The 15,909-nt window shown below is 42.4% G+C and overlaps 1 pseudogene; it reads right to left on the minus strand.

Moving 5' to 3' along the window:
* Positions 1-2,746: 2,746 nt before the first annotated feature.
* Positions 2,747-3,216, minus strand: LOC148093505 (ragulator complex protein LAMTOR5-like; annotated as a pseudogene).
* Positions 3,217-15,909: the final 12,693 nt, after the last annotated feature.

Raw genomic sequence — 15,909 nt, forward strand, 5'->3', positions numbered from 1 at the left:
AATTGCTAGGAGGTTTAAATAAAATGATATAAGCAAAGCCCAGTTCCTGGCTCATCATGGATGATCACAGACTGGTGGCTGGCTTCTCACAGATAAGAATGACAGGCCATCATCATTTTACATTTACAGGGTCCAGGCAAGAGTGCAAATGGAGGCCAATGTACCACATGTCTAAATGCTTAAAACTTACGAAACAAACTAACGCTCATTCAAGCAAATATGTTACATGCTTCTAGACTGGCAAATACGCTTTCACAATGAAACGTTCAAAACTATGTGTAAAGCAACTTCATGCAAACAACTGTGGGTAGTGCAAATCCAAGTGAATTTCACCTTCGTCAGAGACAGTGGCTCCTCCTGGAAGATTCACGGTCTGGGGCTGCTGGGCTGCGGCAGGAGGCAAGGAGGGGAAAGGGCTTCTCTTTGACTTGCTGGGCAGCCCATTCTCACTCCTACACCCTCCCTGACTTTTTCCTACTCTTTATGCTGGAGAGACCCCTTTAGCCCTCCTAAGGGTGCACTGCCTGCTCGCCTATCACCCCCACCCTTACCCCACCAGCAGCCGCTCTGTGAGGTTCAAAGTATTGCAGCTTCAAGATTTTTCTTCACCCGCCCAGTCTTATTCAAATGGCCTCTTACTGCAAATTGCCATCAACAACCCCACCCCCACCAGCCTTTCCCTTGTAAGTGTCTCAAAGGAACCTGCAGCTGGAAGGCCAGGCTCTTACCTCCCCTCCGACCTGGCCTACAGTGTATGGCCCAACGTAGCCTGTCCTCCGTATCTTCCCACGTCTGACTCTGTCCTGAAACAGGGTGTCTGTGAAAGCAGACAGGCAGCCAGCCTGTAGGCCCCCGCTCCGCCCACACACGGTGCAGTAGCTGCCTGTGCCTGTCCCTTGGCCGCGGGTATGCAGAATGGCGGGTCCCTCAGAAAGCTGGGTCGGGGAGAGGCCCAGGCAGGACCTGGAGTTGGAATTCAGATGATTGGGACTCAGAGTTCCTGTGCCTCGAGCCCTGTACAGAGGGGGAAGCACAGCCTTGGCCCCCGTCTCTGCGGGCAGCGCTGTGGGTGGAGCAGAGCAGGATTGGGGACCCTCTCAGGGCTCACAGCGCCAGCTTCTTTTCTAGGTCTTAGGGGAATGCTGCTTTTAAGAGACAGTTTTGTGCATCGTCTCCTTTCTTCTCACGCCCCTTTTCAGCACCTCTGATTGTCTTTTTCCTCTTTGTCTTAACTTGACGGTGTTCTACCCTTTCTCCGTGTCCCACTAGTCCTTATCTTCACTTCCTCACCTCTCTGTTCACCCCAAATGGCCGTGTGCTCTCCTCCATCCTTCTGGACTTGCCAGTGTGGAATTTCTAAACAACTGACCGCCTTTCATAGCTTGTTCATAATAATTACTAAAACATCACTCCTAATCTCCACCTGGAGTTGAGATACATGCTGTTTTACCCTCTGACTCGGGAACTCCACTCCTGATTATAATGAAGAGGGGACATGCAGCAGGGCGTTCATGGCTGTGTTGTGTAAGACGATGATGCGGGGGAGGCAAAACTTTCCCTCTACCCCTCTGAGGTTTTCAGCCGGGACTCTTTAACAAAGAGACAGCTTCACAAGAGAAAAACAAACAGTTCATTAACCCATGCGGTGCGCATAATGCAGGAAAGTTTAACGAAAAGTAACTCAATGCAGTGGCTTAAAATTTTAGCTTGTAAAGCATGTTTAATGAAAGACATACATGTGTGGAGCAATGGCAGGACAAAGGAAAGAAGTCTCAGCTTTGCAGGGTGGCAGACTGTGGAAGGTAATGTATGGGAGGGAACTAACGGAGGAAGCTTTGTTGGCAGATTCCTCTTGTGCCATCTCTGTCTCCAGTAAAAGGAGAACTTATACTTTACTTTTAGGCAGAAAAGGAGGAGCTTTTTCCTGCTTTGTTACTTTCTAATTGCTTTTATCTGAGAATAATTTTTAGGTCAAAGAGGCATTTGGGGGTGACGTATTCTGGTTTTCTTCAATGGGGAGTTGGAGGCAGTTTGGAAGTCTATTACTGTCTATTACTGGAGAGTTGGATGGGCAAAACGTGGTGGGTATACACATGTGATGCTTCATGTCACTTAAAAGTCATAGAATAGATATTCAGATAGCAACCAGTACAGATTGTAAAAGCATTTTAATGCATGAAGGAGTAGCAAAGTAATACCATTTATGTAAAATAAAACATCATATTGTTGACTTTAAACAAAGTCAGGCAGATATTTCTCCACCAAAATGGGTTTATTTGGGAGTAACAAAGAATTCAGGACATGCAGTCTAATGGCAAAACCATGCATGAATTCAGAGAACAAAGGAGAGGAGCTTTCTTTTATAAAAGAAAGTTCAGAGGGGCTGTTGTAAACAAAGGGTCTGATAGAGGAAACTGGGAGTTCAAAGTGTAGTGGCTTTTCATTGACTGAGTTATAACAGTCTTTCATTGCCTGAGTGGTTGCTGGACAAAGAGAAGATCCTTCTTTTTCCTGCTGGAGGAGTACAGGAGAAAAACATATTCCTTCCCTGGCTGGTTTGGCTCAGGGGTTAGAGCATCGGCCTGCGGACTGAAGGGTCCTGGGTTTGATTCTAGCCAAGGGCATGTACCTCGATTGTAGGCTCGATCCCTGCCCAATACACATTAAATGAATGGCCTAACTACTGAAACTTTAAGTCTGTAAGTAAGTGACATAGGTCTGATCCAGGCAAGGCTGCTGTGAGACGTCAAGAGGCCTTTTTGTGCACTGCCACTGTGGTGCCATCATGTTTCTGGATCATAATATTCCCACTATCTTATTCTAATTTTTATTGATTGACTGATTGATTGACTTTAGTGATGGGGGGGAGAGAAACATCGATTTGTTGTTCCACTTATTTATGCATTCATTGGTTGATTCTTGTATGTGTCCTGACTGGGGATCGAACTTGCAACCTTGGCATATGAGGACCACGCTCTACTCAACTGAGCTGTCCAGCCAGGGTCCCCATTATCTGATTCTAGACACACCACAGGAATATCAGTGGGGTCTGAGGTTAGCTGAGCTGCTTGCTGGGCTAGAACAGATATGATCCCAGCAATCTCATCCGGTCCCACGGCAGCCCAGCTTAAGCCCTTGTGAATCTGTGCACAGGACACCAACAAAGATTGTATTCCCCACTGCGCCCTCCCAGTGCTGCCCCAAGGTCACCTCCATCCTGCCAGCCGTCTGCCCCTGCCCAGGACCCTGCAGTGCGTTGCTTTCTTCTCCACTATAGGCCTCCAGCTCTCCCAAATGCCTATGTCTTAACATTAAAAATCACCCAGGATTTTGGTAGCACTTTCGCTAATGCCAAATGCTCTTTTTCCTAATTTAGCAAAGTGAGGAGAAAGGCAGTGATAATTTAAATAAGTTTTATCCCCCCAGGAGCATTTTTGAGGAACCCAGTCTTGCTTTGAATGACCTTCCTACACCTTCATGCTTGTTACTTTGAGTCTAACAGCCAATTAAATTTGCATGGGGAAAAACCTGAGAGAGCTTCTGGTTGAAAGAACAGAAATGCTAGGGAACACTGAATAAGTTGTCAGTGCATAAGTCATCATAGACCCGGCCTTGCAAGCTTGTTAAGCTTAGAGCAGAATCAGCAAGAATTACTGAGTTAAGGGGGCCTAGAACCTGTGTCCTGGAGGCAAGAGAATGAATTGATAAAGGTGAAGTAACTAAGCAGTAGGGTTTGGGTTCCCATTCTGCCAGTGTGGGGGCCAGAAAACACCACCACAAACTATACCATTGCCAAATGGCATTAGGGTTATTTTGATCTGGAGGCAAGTGAAAATCAACAGATGCAGAAGGATGCCTTCCTGGATCTTCCATTATCCTACTAAAAGCAGAAACTTCTGAAAATGAGAACTGCCATAAATCTCCTCTTCCAGGAAATTTTATGGCTGTGAGGAAGACAGAAAGTTAGCACCAAAGTGGGTCTGCATAAGCAATCTTCATCCTATGAGTTTCTCCTATATATATTTACCTTCTCAAAGTTTGCTGTCCCTCAAAGCTGACAACCCTTTCCCTCGTCTTGTCACTTCTCTACAAATTGTTCTTTTGTTAAGATGCTAATAAGCTCAAGTTCTAACTACCCCTTTGGTTACTCATGTCTTCCTCCTTCCATGTATATGCACAATGCACATGTTAATAAACTTGTTTGTTTTTCTGCTGCCAATCTGTCTTTTGTCCATCTGATTTCACAGGGCCCCACCAGAGAATCTAGAAGGGTAGAAGAAAAAATAATTTTTTGCTCCCCTCCATAAGCCATTGGGGTTAGGTTGAAAGGCATGGGGGGAAAAGTGCCAGGTGGCAAGTACCCAGGTATCATCTGGGTTGGCCCCAAAGAGTGGAGATATATCAAAACTCTCCTATTTTAAAATGTTGCCAGTTATAAAAACAGTCATGGGCATGTAAAGTACAACATAGGGAATAGTCATTAATATTGTAATAACTGAGTTTACTATCAGATGGGTCCTGGATTTGTCGGGCTGATCACTTCATAAGTTATATAAATGTCTAATAGCTGTGTTGTACACTTGAAACTAGTATATATTATATGTCAACTGTAGTTGAAAAATAAAGCATTATTAAAAGGTAAAAATAAAATGTTGGGCCTTGACACAAAGTCTCTGTAGTAAACTCAACAGTGCATTTGTGCTATGAGGAGAGATGGATTTCTACTAGAAATCGTGCTGCCAGGCCAGGAGTGCTGCAGCTGGAGAGCAGCAAAGTTCCCTGCAGGACACATGCGACTACAACTGGGTTTTGAGTTCAGAGGAGCAGGCTGGTGTCAGCTGGGCTGCAGCTGCAGTTCTCTGCTTCCTGGTATGCCCCAGCCCCACTGCCTTCTCCGTCCCTCAGCCCCTGCCATCTTCTCACCTCAGGGCCTTTGAGCTTAATTTTTCTGCCTGGTTGTTAGTCACCTAGATAATCACATGGGCCACCCACTTGCTTCCTTCTGGTCTTTACTCAAATGACATTTTCTCAGTGAAGCCATCCCTGGACACCCCATCTAAAATTGCCATCTTCTCTTTTATTTTTCTCCAGGCTCTTCTGATTATTTAACAGATTATAAAGTGTGCTCATTAATTTTTTTCTCTCACCACTCTGCACTCCCAAGCATAATATTATTATTATTCCTAGTATTATCCTCACCCGAGGAATTTTTTTCATTGCTTTTCAGAGAGTGTGGAAGAGAGAGAGAGAAACATGGATGTGAGAGAGATACATCTATTGGTTGCCTTCTGCACACACCCTGACTGGGGCTAGGGATTGAGCCTGCAACCGAGGTACATGCCCTTGGCCAGAATCAAACCTGGGACCCTTCAGTCCACAGGCCGACGTTCTAACCACTGAGCAAAACTGGCTAGGGCATTTTTTGGGATGCCCTATATAATTTCTGATACAATCTAAAGTTACTTTGCCCAAAATAATAGGGATTCGGAGGCAATAGAAGACGAAAGGGAGCCTCCATCAAAGAGATGGGTCTTAAAGGGTAAAAAGAATTTGGCTCGGCCCATGTGGCAGGTTTTTAAACAGTACTTAGGAGCATCAGTGCCTCTGTTCTTGCTAAAGATGTTACCAAAAAGGGACTAGGTGAAGGTGTTACTAAAAAGGGACTAGGTCAGTGAGCAAGCTCACCAGATATATGTGAAGGAAGCCAGGAGCCAAATTAAAGCCACTGGGATAAAACTCAACTCAAATCCCCTCTTCACCCCTTCCAGCCACACTGGAATCCCCTTATTTTAATCTCCCAGTTTTCTCAGGGCCCCACATTTAAATTCTTAATTGATTTCTCATTGTCTTAAATATGGTAGTTCCCCGAGCTCCCTGAGACTAGGTAGTATGTCCTGAACTTCTGTATTGCCCAGGATACAGCATCAGAATCTGTGACATCAGATGGATATCTTTCGTTCGAGAGAACTGCGGAATGAAATTGTATACAAGTCTCCTCTTACATAGCCCTGAGTAGAAGCCAGTTATAGGTACAGGCTTCTAGTTTGCAAAGGAAGCAATCACCTAGGGTTAAATCATTTTGTATTCAGGTTCTGTGCTTTTTAAATTGCCTTTCTGGGTGCTGATAAGAATGGTGAAGGTTGAAGAATCATATAATTGATTAATTAGGCTGAAGAGGTGTTAGATAAGATGAAATTTGTCTCCTCACAAATTAGAGACTTTCTCTGTGGTGTTTTCCTGACATTCAATGCAAAGAAGACTCTTAAGGTCAAATTGTTTTATTACAGCATCAAGACCTGTCTTTTTTTTTTTTTTTTTTTTTAATATATCTTTATTGATTTCAGAGAGAAGAGGGGAGAGGGAGAGAGAGAGAGAGAAACATCAATGATGAGAGAGTCAGTGATCGGCTGCCTCCTGCAGGCCCCTGACTGGGGATGGAGCCCGCAACCCGGGCATGTGCCCTGACCGGGAATTGAACCCCGATCGCCTGGATCCTCGGTCGACGCTCGACCGCTGAGCCACGCCCGGCCGGGGAAGGCCTGTCTTAACTGGGGAATGTAGCCCCATAACCCCAAGGCTTGTCTTAAATCCAAAAGTTTATAGAACATATTGTTTTTACTTGGAATGAGATGTATTTATTATAAGGAATAGTATAATTTCATGAAACCTAGATGCCACATTACACATAGCTGTAAATGACCTACCTCTCTAGCTTTTTTCTCGTTTTCTTCTTTGTTCTAATATATAACCATATTCCACAAAACCCTAGGAGGAGAGAAGTCGGTGCTGCTTGCTTTTGCCCCCTACAGCTGCTGGTATTAGGATAAAGATGCCCCCCACTGTTTCTGATTCAAATCCAACTCAAAGCTTTGTTTCTTCCAAATCCTCATGTCAGGCACATGGCAGGTGTTCAGTTCATACCTGTTGACGGACTGAATTGAAATTGATTAACTTTCTTTAATAAGGAACCCGGAGACCTGCAGGCATTTTTCTCGGGTATTTTACATGAGAATGTGTCTGCCCGGGCATTTGGAGTAATCTTCTCTGCTGGACACAAACTCTGAGGCCTGTGGTGAAGACACAATTTCTTGCTCCCAAATGTATACTGGAGAAGAGTCCATGGTTCTAATTAAACTCTATTCTGAGTTTAAATTAAAGCTAATTAAGTGCAGGTGGTAAAAGTACATTGAAGAGTTATTACTATATAGGCTTTTATTCTTTCTTTTATTTTAAAACCAGAACATTTAGCCAATCATCTTATGAAAAAGAATGTCACTGAAATAGAGGCTGCTGCCACTTCTGCTCTCCTGGTTCTTGTTTGTTTCCTTAGTTGGTGACATTTGGTGTGGCCCAGAGTCGCTGTTGACAGCAGGATCCTTCAGGGCAGTAGGGTATTGTCTGACTTGTTTTGTCCAAAAGCCATTCTATCCCCTGGAAGACTGACAGCAAATAGACTTCTTGCTGAATAATAAGTAGGGGCGGGTGACAGGCTGACATTCTTTCGAATTTCTACAGTAACCAGTCAATCTGCTGTACCTTGGGCCCTGCTCAACCTGCAGTAAAACATCTGGAAAAACTACAGAAGCCCCGATTCCTGTCCAAATGGAGCAGAAAAGCTTAATTTCAGTATTGGCAGGCTGTTTAAAAATCTCTCCAAAGAAGCGCTTTTGTGAATTAAATGTGCACACAATGGCAGCTGATGTCCATGGCTGAAATAAATCAATTTGCTTCTGTTTAGAAAACACTCTCTCTTTAGATTTCTAAAATGAAGCCTGGGAAATAAGAGTACCTTTTTCTCCCCAAGAGCTAGATATGTCAGAATGTTAGGGTGTAAACCTCAGAGAGAGAATTCATTGATTTGGATGGAATTAAATAGCCTCTATTTGAAGTCGATAAGATTTAGATTACTCGAAATTCTGTATATGTATATATATGCATGTATGTATAGGATGTCACATATATGGGCACCAGGTGAAGAGAGTGTGCCACTGGGTTGGGGGAAAAGGAACCACCAGTGATGAATGTCATCTGCTTTACACTGTGAATTGGGAAGACTAGCCATCAGGACGGAAGTCGCTAGCCTGTGTCTCTTTTGCAGTTTCTGATGTTCTCTGTGAATGCTGGCTGGGGAGACTCTCTGCAGTAAGAAAGCTCTGAGAGTCAGACTCTTGGCAGGCTGATGAATAAATGAAGGAGCCCCAGGGACTGCCTTGCATGGGAAAGATATTGTTAATGTCATGTATCCAGCAGAAGTTCAGGGAATAATTTTTTTTTCTATTCATTTTTTATTTTTGTAAAAAGGATCCATTTAAACAATACAAGGGAGAGAAAATCTATTTTAAAAGTCTCATTACCGAGATAAAAATCTCTTTTAAAAGTCTCATTACCCAGATAAAAATACTGTTTGCCATATTTACTTTTTTTTTTTTTTAATTCTTACCCGAGGATATTTTTATTGATTTTTGAGAGTAACAATAGCTACTGGTCACCATCACATTTTTAAATTGTTATAAAGAATCCCTTCATGTCTATCACAACCTAATTAATGGATTGCACTGATGTAATTAATTGGTCCCTGACTGGCAGATATTGTGCTAGCCTGGCTCAAAGTTGAGAAAGCCGTCTTTGATGGAAACCACAGAATGGTCTTGGAGTCTTTGAAATAAAACCAATGAAATATGACTTTCCCAATATAATCCAAGATTCATAAATCTATGCAAATATAGTTTGGCATTTTCCCCAGCCATAGATTACTCTTTTAAGTGGTACCTGTGAGCTAGAGGCTAGGGTGAGTAGGAAATGGCATATTCTCATCAGAAGCTTTCTATCAGATACCAGACAGGCAGAGACAACTTGTACTTACTGAGCAATATGGTTTGAGGTCCATGAAACTTAAAACTTGGTGTGCCCAGACTCACAAATCCTCAGATGCCTATGTACTTTATTCTTACAAATGTTCTCCATTCCTCCACTAAGAAGATATGAGAGGAATGGGACAATGAAAGATGATGCTTAAGGTATAAGTGTTTTGGAGTAACCATTTGGAGACCAATCATACTACTGGGTCTTAAGGCTGGAGGTTTAAATTAAGGAAGTGATTATATAAGAAAGCTCCATGAGGAAAATATACAAAATGCTCTGAATTCAGGCCTAGGAAAGTGCAGAATCTCCATGTTACTTGTGAAAATAGGATGAACATGCCTCAAAATCAAGAATTTATAATCTTTACAGTATATCTGAACCAATTAAATCAAGTCCCTGGGAAGGGAGCCAAGACACTGACCTTTACGAAATCTGAAGAAAGTGAGCATGAAATTCGACACAAGTGGATGCATTTCTCCAATTTCCATCTGTGCTTTGAATTACGGAGCCTGAGGGCCTGTGAGGTGGGGGGAGCGGTTTGAGTACAGTCAGGTGGTGTCAGTGGCAGCTGCTGCAGCAGCCTGGTCAGAGAATCTGCTTATCAGCTAGCAGGGAGGACCTGCTGTCATCCGCAGCTGGCGAAGTGGGAGCCTGGTCAGCTGAACTGCGGAGAACAGACCCCCACAGTGGCATGTTCCTGGATTCTGACTGGCCACCATTCCCCTTGATTTTGACTGTTCAGTCCCTGTCTGCATGCTCTTTAGCTCTGTGCTTTCTGCTGTTACAGATAGCTGCTGGGGCTTCGATTTGCAAACATTTCTAGCAAATAATACATTATATGTAAAGCGCTTACTCCCCAGGTGGAAGCCACTGAGGGATCTTGGAAGATCATCTTGTAATGAATTTACAGAAATACTAATATTGTTATGTTCCTCATGTAAGTGTCCTAAGGTTTCTTTTTGTTTTGTTTTCCTTAAGTGAGAAAAGTATATTATAGTAAATATATATTATATGATCCCATTTTTATAAAAGCTAAGATTACCAAGCTTAAAAATTGACTAAATCTTGGTATTTTCACGAAGAAAGTCCTGGAATGACACACTTCAATTATTAGTTTTGGTGTCCTGAGGTAAGTGTGGGACACAGGGGTGAAATGGGAGAGGGATAGTTAATTTTTTTTGAATTGTATTAATAGTCACAAAGAACACACAAACTTTGTAATTTTGAAAAAAGGATTTCAAAAAAATTAAAATATATAATCAGAGTTTTTCAATCCCTTTGTCCTTAATATAAAACTCAAGGGGAAGGAGGGCTTCTTACAGAAAAAGAAGATGGAATCTTGCTACTGATGTCATTACAAAACTAGCGGCACTCATTCACTTGGCAAACGTTCACTGAGCCACTACATGTCCCAGGTACTGTCCCGGCGTTGTTCTAGGAGCTGGTACAACAGTCAATGAAGCAATTGGCTGCCTTCTCTTGAGGAAGAGACAGATACTAAAGAACTGATAAATAAGTCTGGTAGTGGGAAGTGGTCATGGAGAAAGCTGAGCAGAGATAGGGAACGGGAACACTTCAGTGGAGATTTAAATCAAGCAAAGGAACAAGCCTTGGGAAGATGGGGGGCAGTGGGGAATAAGGTTCCAGACAAAGGGGACACTCAAAGAACAGCAAGAAGGCGGAGGGGCTCAGGAAAGGCGAAGGAGGGAGAGGCGGTCAGGGAGCTAGTTATGGCGCAGATGCTGCAGGTCTGACGGGCTGGTGGTAAGCACCTGGGGTTTCCTTCGGACTGTGACGGTGATCAGTCATCAGGGGCTTGTGAGTACGCAGCAGGCTGATGTACACATTAAAAGGCTTGCTCTGGACGCCGTGTGAAAAGGCTACCGGGACCGAAGTAGAAGTCAGCGGCCAAGTAGGAGACTGTTTTCTTAGTCCAGACAGAAGTCTAGGAGAACACTGACCTCTTTAACTTGTTGGCAGATGCGCACTGCTGCTTTGGTGCCTGTTCTTTGCCGCTCCTGGGCACAGGGAAGACACATCCAAAGGGAAGCCCCATGAGGTCATCGGTGGGGATTGATCGAAGGCGCTGCGCCTGAAATAGATTACCTGAGGGTCTGAGCCTCTTGATCATGTAATTTATTTCTGCCTCTGGGCCATCTCAAGCCCGGTCCCGAAGGTATCACTTCTGTGATTCCATGGAATGTTTCTAACCTTAGGACTTGGTATATCACATAGCACGAAACGATTAATGGGCAACTCAAGTTGAATAGTTAGTTGTGTCCTACACTCAAAAAAACTCTGAGCACGATCTTATGAAGTTATGCCTCTTGAAAAATGTCCTACTTTCCCGCACATCAGTCACTAGGTTTATTAGCTATTTTAATATTTTGCTACTCTGATGAATGTAAATTGTATTTTATTTTGCCACTTTCATTTATTTTAATAGCTGTATAGAATTTTCAGCGAATAGACTTTCTCTGATTATTAGTGAAGTTAATCATTGTTTTATACATTCATTGGCTATTTGGATGCTGTCTTGTATGATTTCCCAGTTCTTATTAATTATACATTTTTCTCTTGGATTGTTTGTCTTTTTTGATAAATTTTTATTTGGTATATGTATTATTAATGTCTTCTTGCAATCTATGGCTTGCATTTTTATGTTTCGCTATGTGAATTACCAACATTTTTAGCACCATTTATTGAGTAGTATTTTTTTCACTATTTAATTTGTAATACCTACTCTATCATCTATAAGCTCCCATAGGTATCTGGGCTTCCTGAGCCAATATCACCTTGCTTAAATTATTATAGTCTTATAGTAAGTCAATATTTATAAAAGAACCCTCATTAATTCTTTTCCTTAAAAACAGTCTTGGTCATTCTTGGCCTACTGAGTTATAGATCAACTTGTCAAGTTCCTTAAAAAGCTCTGTTGAGATTTTGATTGAAATTATACTGAGCACATTAATAAATTTTCTAGTGTTAGATGACCCTTAAATTCCTGGGACAATACTTGTTTCACCATGTTCTATTATTATTTTTCTATATTGCTATATTCTGTTTGCTAATGTTTTATGTAGGATTTTTACTTCTGTGTTCACCAGTAAATTAACTTGGATTATTAACAAGAGGAAAGTGTTTAAAACTGATGTTTTGTGAATGATGAGTAGAGATAAGTATGAAGTAATAGTTACCAACAGTTAACTCCAGGAAAACTCCACAGCAAGTATATGAATTTTTCTAGAATAAATAAATCAGACAAAACCCTTAGACAGATCCTGACATGATACTGAGAGGCAAACTCCATGCAAAAACAGATATAAGGGAACATTCTTTGTTACTGCTGTGGAAACAACTGCAGCAAAGCAAAAATGACATAAAACTGTTCAGCAGAAAAATTGCCAAGGCAATTAAATGCTAATTGTTTACGGAGGAGGAAAACAGGGTAATTAAAAAGAGAGTTGAGGTTGGTATTAAAGGAAAAAGGCCGAATATTATAAAGAAAATGCTGAGAACTCAAAAGCAGTCCAAAGGACTTTGTTTGCTCTTGGATATGTACAAACACCACAAGGGTTTTGCTCGGAGAGAATCCCATGAAATCAGCATTTGTTTTCTGCAGTCTGTTCCTCTGGGGCTCAGGGGCACAGAAGGGCTACCGAATGGGCCGTGGACTGTGGTGAGTGTCCCTTCCCGGAGACGTGGCGGTAGCTGCGGTCCGGGGACGCCTGGGCTGCGATGTCTCTGACAGACAGTGACGGGCCGGGGCGTGTTGCTACGCAGCCCCTTTCCCTGAGTGTGGGCAGACACGGGTTGCTGACAGCAGCTTGTTAAGTGGTTGACAGGTGCCCTGGCAGCTGACACGGGCTCGGGAGGATGGAAGGAAAGTGGAGGGTAAAAGGCAGCCAGCATTTTTAAATGAATCGATATCATCCTCTCCGTAGTTCTCAGGAAAGCCTCTGAACGAGTCCCAGGGTGTTCTGCTCATCATTGTGGGCAGACGCTGCCCTCAGTCATGCACGCGTGTTGTGTGAGCACACGGAGCACTGGGTTGAAGAGAGGCCAGGAACTCGAGGCCTTCCGTCCTGTGTCAGCTTCTGCCACGGGCCCCTGGAAAGACCAGAAAAACCACTTGACCTCCGGGGCTTGGTTCTCCCTGTCTTATCTAGAGACCATGGGCTATGCCAAGCGTGATCCTTAGCCCAGGGTTTTTCAACCTTTTTCATCTCATGGCACACATAAACTATAACCAAAATATATATTTTTGGCCACTCTGACAAAAACAAAATAGGTATAATTTTGATTCATTCACACCAGATGGCTATTGTGTTGGCTGTTGTCATTTATTTTTTTAATTTTTTTTATTTGACAGTCTAAGGGAAAGGAGGTCAGTGCCCCTGACTAAAGTCAGGTATTGCATATTTTAAAAATTCTCACGGCACACCAGTTGAAAATCGCTGCCTTAGCCTTACACCACTGTTGAAAAACAGCAGGCTACAACAATGCTACGGAAACCTGAAATTTTATCTTTTAAAAATGTGTTTAATCTTGCTTTAGGCCACCACTTGGGCCTAGGTGTGTGTCTCTTGGGAATGTGGTTTCTTCTTAGATGGACAGACTGAGGAAGAGGTCTGTACAGGCTCCGAAAGCAAGCTCAGGGAGGAAGGTATCTGGATCCAGTGTACGAGGAACTCAGTCTTGAAGGAAGGGGGTGCAGGGCCTGGGGCACCTCCCTTGGCCCATGGCTTCTGAGCCCCGGGGAGGGAGTCCTGGTCAGCGCATGGTGTCCCTTTTGTCCGGCCCTTCAGTGGTGCTGTCTTGGCCGCCCCTGCTCCTCTGCTCTCTGGTCTTGTAAGAACTGATTCTCAGGGAATACTTAGGCAGGGGATATGTAGGTGAGGGGATACTTGGCAGGGCTGGGTGAGTTGATTGGCACTGTGGCAATGCTGTCCCCTGTTTTGAAGGGCTACCAAAGAGGGTGAAAGGAAGTGAGAAAACAGGTTGAGGACTTTGATGCTTCTGCTGCTTTTGTTTGCTTAATCACTTCTTTTTCTAAAAGAGAGATTTGTGGTTAAGCCAGTGAATTGGACAGTGTCCTTCCAGGGTCTCGTACCTCATCTAAGGACCCTAACCACTGACTCGCCTTGGCGGCTCATCCTCACCTTTGGACTCTTCTCTCCCCTGTATTCCTACCTCCCATGTCTGCGTTTTCTGTTACTTTTGACATTCTTTTGGTGATCTTTGGAATTTACCTTTGGACCACAGCAGTAGCTGTGACCCTTGGACTGTGGACTCTTCTACACTGTCCCGTCACCTTATCGTGTGCAAAGAAGTCCCTGGATATTATCCTGCAGCCCCACGCAGGTCCGCTAATCAGCTTTAGCTTTTTCAGTCTCCTAGTTGGAGCATGAAATATGGATTTACAGATATAGAAACATTCATGTACTTACAAAAAAGGATATTAGAAATCAACTCTAAGATTATTTAAGCATCTTTTGGCTCAAATTTATTATTCTATAGAATATGAATTTGAGCCCTATCTTGTGAAGTCACACAGTCCACCAGGGACACCGCTGGCTGGGGCTTGCACCAGGCACCCTGACCCTTACTCCATGGCCCTTCCCGTTCCCCCATGGTGACTCCCACCATCACACAGATTTTCTCTGCATGCTGCTAACCTATGATTACTGGAACTAATCTCCCATGTAAGAAAATACATTTCAAGCACTGTATTTTCTGTCTTGTTTCCTCTTTATTAGCTTATGTTGCTCTTCTGCTATGTTTAGCCTCTCAATGTCTTCTGGTCTATGCACACTAAAACAGACCTGTGACTAGGTTCATATTTTATTCTCTTTCCTCTTAATTTCAATCTTCTGAGAAGAAGAAAGGAGTAATTAAAAAAATTATTTTAGAAGCTGGTCTGAGATCTAGGATGGAGACCCAAGAATAACCCTAGGATGTTCAAATTACTTGCCTCTCATTGGCCTCAGAAAGTGGTGAAAAAGGTGAATAGATGTTTATTTCTCAATTTCATTCATTAATAATTAATTGTGTGCTATAGTCATATAAGATAAAGGATATTTTTTGTATTCCCTTACTCAATATTGCAACACACACACACAAACACACATGAGCTGAATAGAAATGACTTGTAATCACTTTCTAAATAATCAGACCATCTTTGCTAAGGATCATGTGCTTCAGAACTGAGAGCAATTTATAGCCCATAGAAAATAGTTTCTAGCATAATTCAGTTCCTGTGTATGTGTATTGCATTATTGAGAAGGGCATACAATTTAACACATAATTTATTCAAATCAATTAGAAAATATTTTTTTTCTTGGCCTTCTATGTGTTCAGCAGTTGTCCATATTCTATGTACTTTGTCAGATTTGTTTTTGCCCTCACAGGACTTGCAGTCTGGTTCATTCATATTGCAGCCTCCTTTTCAGATACATAATAGGCATTGAATAAAGGAAAGCAGTAAATAAATATATGATAAATTCAGTTAATAAACCCAGTAAATGGATAATATGAGATATTTACAGTCAACATAGTACATCAGTCCATAAACTCATTAGCGATGCAGTTAATGTAAAGAGAATTAATGTAATTTTCAAATCTAGATCGAGTGAGAATAGAAGAATTAAGACAGGGTAATTTTTTTCATTACTTGTATAACTTTGGGATAATGGGTTGGAAAATGCTCCATATCTCAGTACTAAGTTTCTTGTTTACATTTGTTCATAATTTGTGTCTTTGTAGAATTTGATTAAATATTGAATGGTTATGCAATCTATTCTTGACATAACACCTGTTTAATAATAAGTCTTTATGCTCCAGCATAGGGAATTCTGACATTTACTGACTGCCTGTGTTTTACCAACATTATTTAATCATCACAATGACCCTATGGGGTGTGTGTGTGTGTGTGCGCCCACGTGTGTGAGCACACACATGTGTGCAATTATTATTCCCATTTTCAACATATGGAAACTTTAATGTGAGTGGTTCATGTAAGTTGTGCTACATCACAGAACTAAAGAA

This window comes from Miniopterus natalensis, chromosome 3 (assembly GCF_054644295.1).
Source record: "Miniopterus natalensis isolate mMinNat1 chromosome 3, mMinNat1.hap1, whole genome shotgun sequence".
NCBI lineage: Eukaryota > Metazoa > Chordata > Mammalia > Chiroptera > Miniopteridae > Miniopterus > Miniopterus natalensis.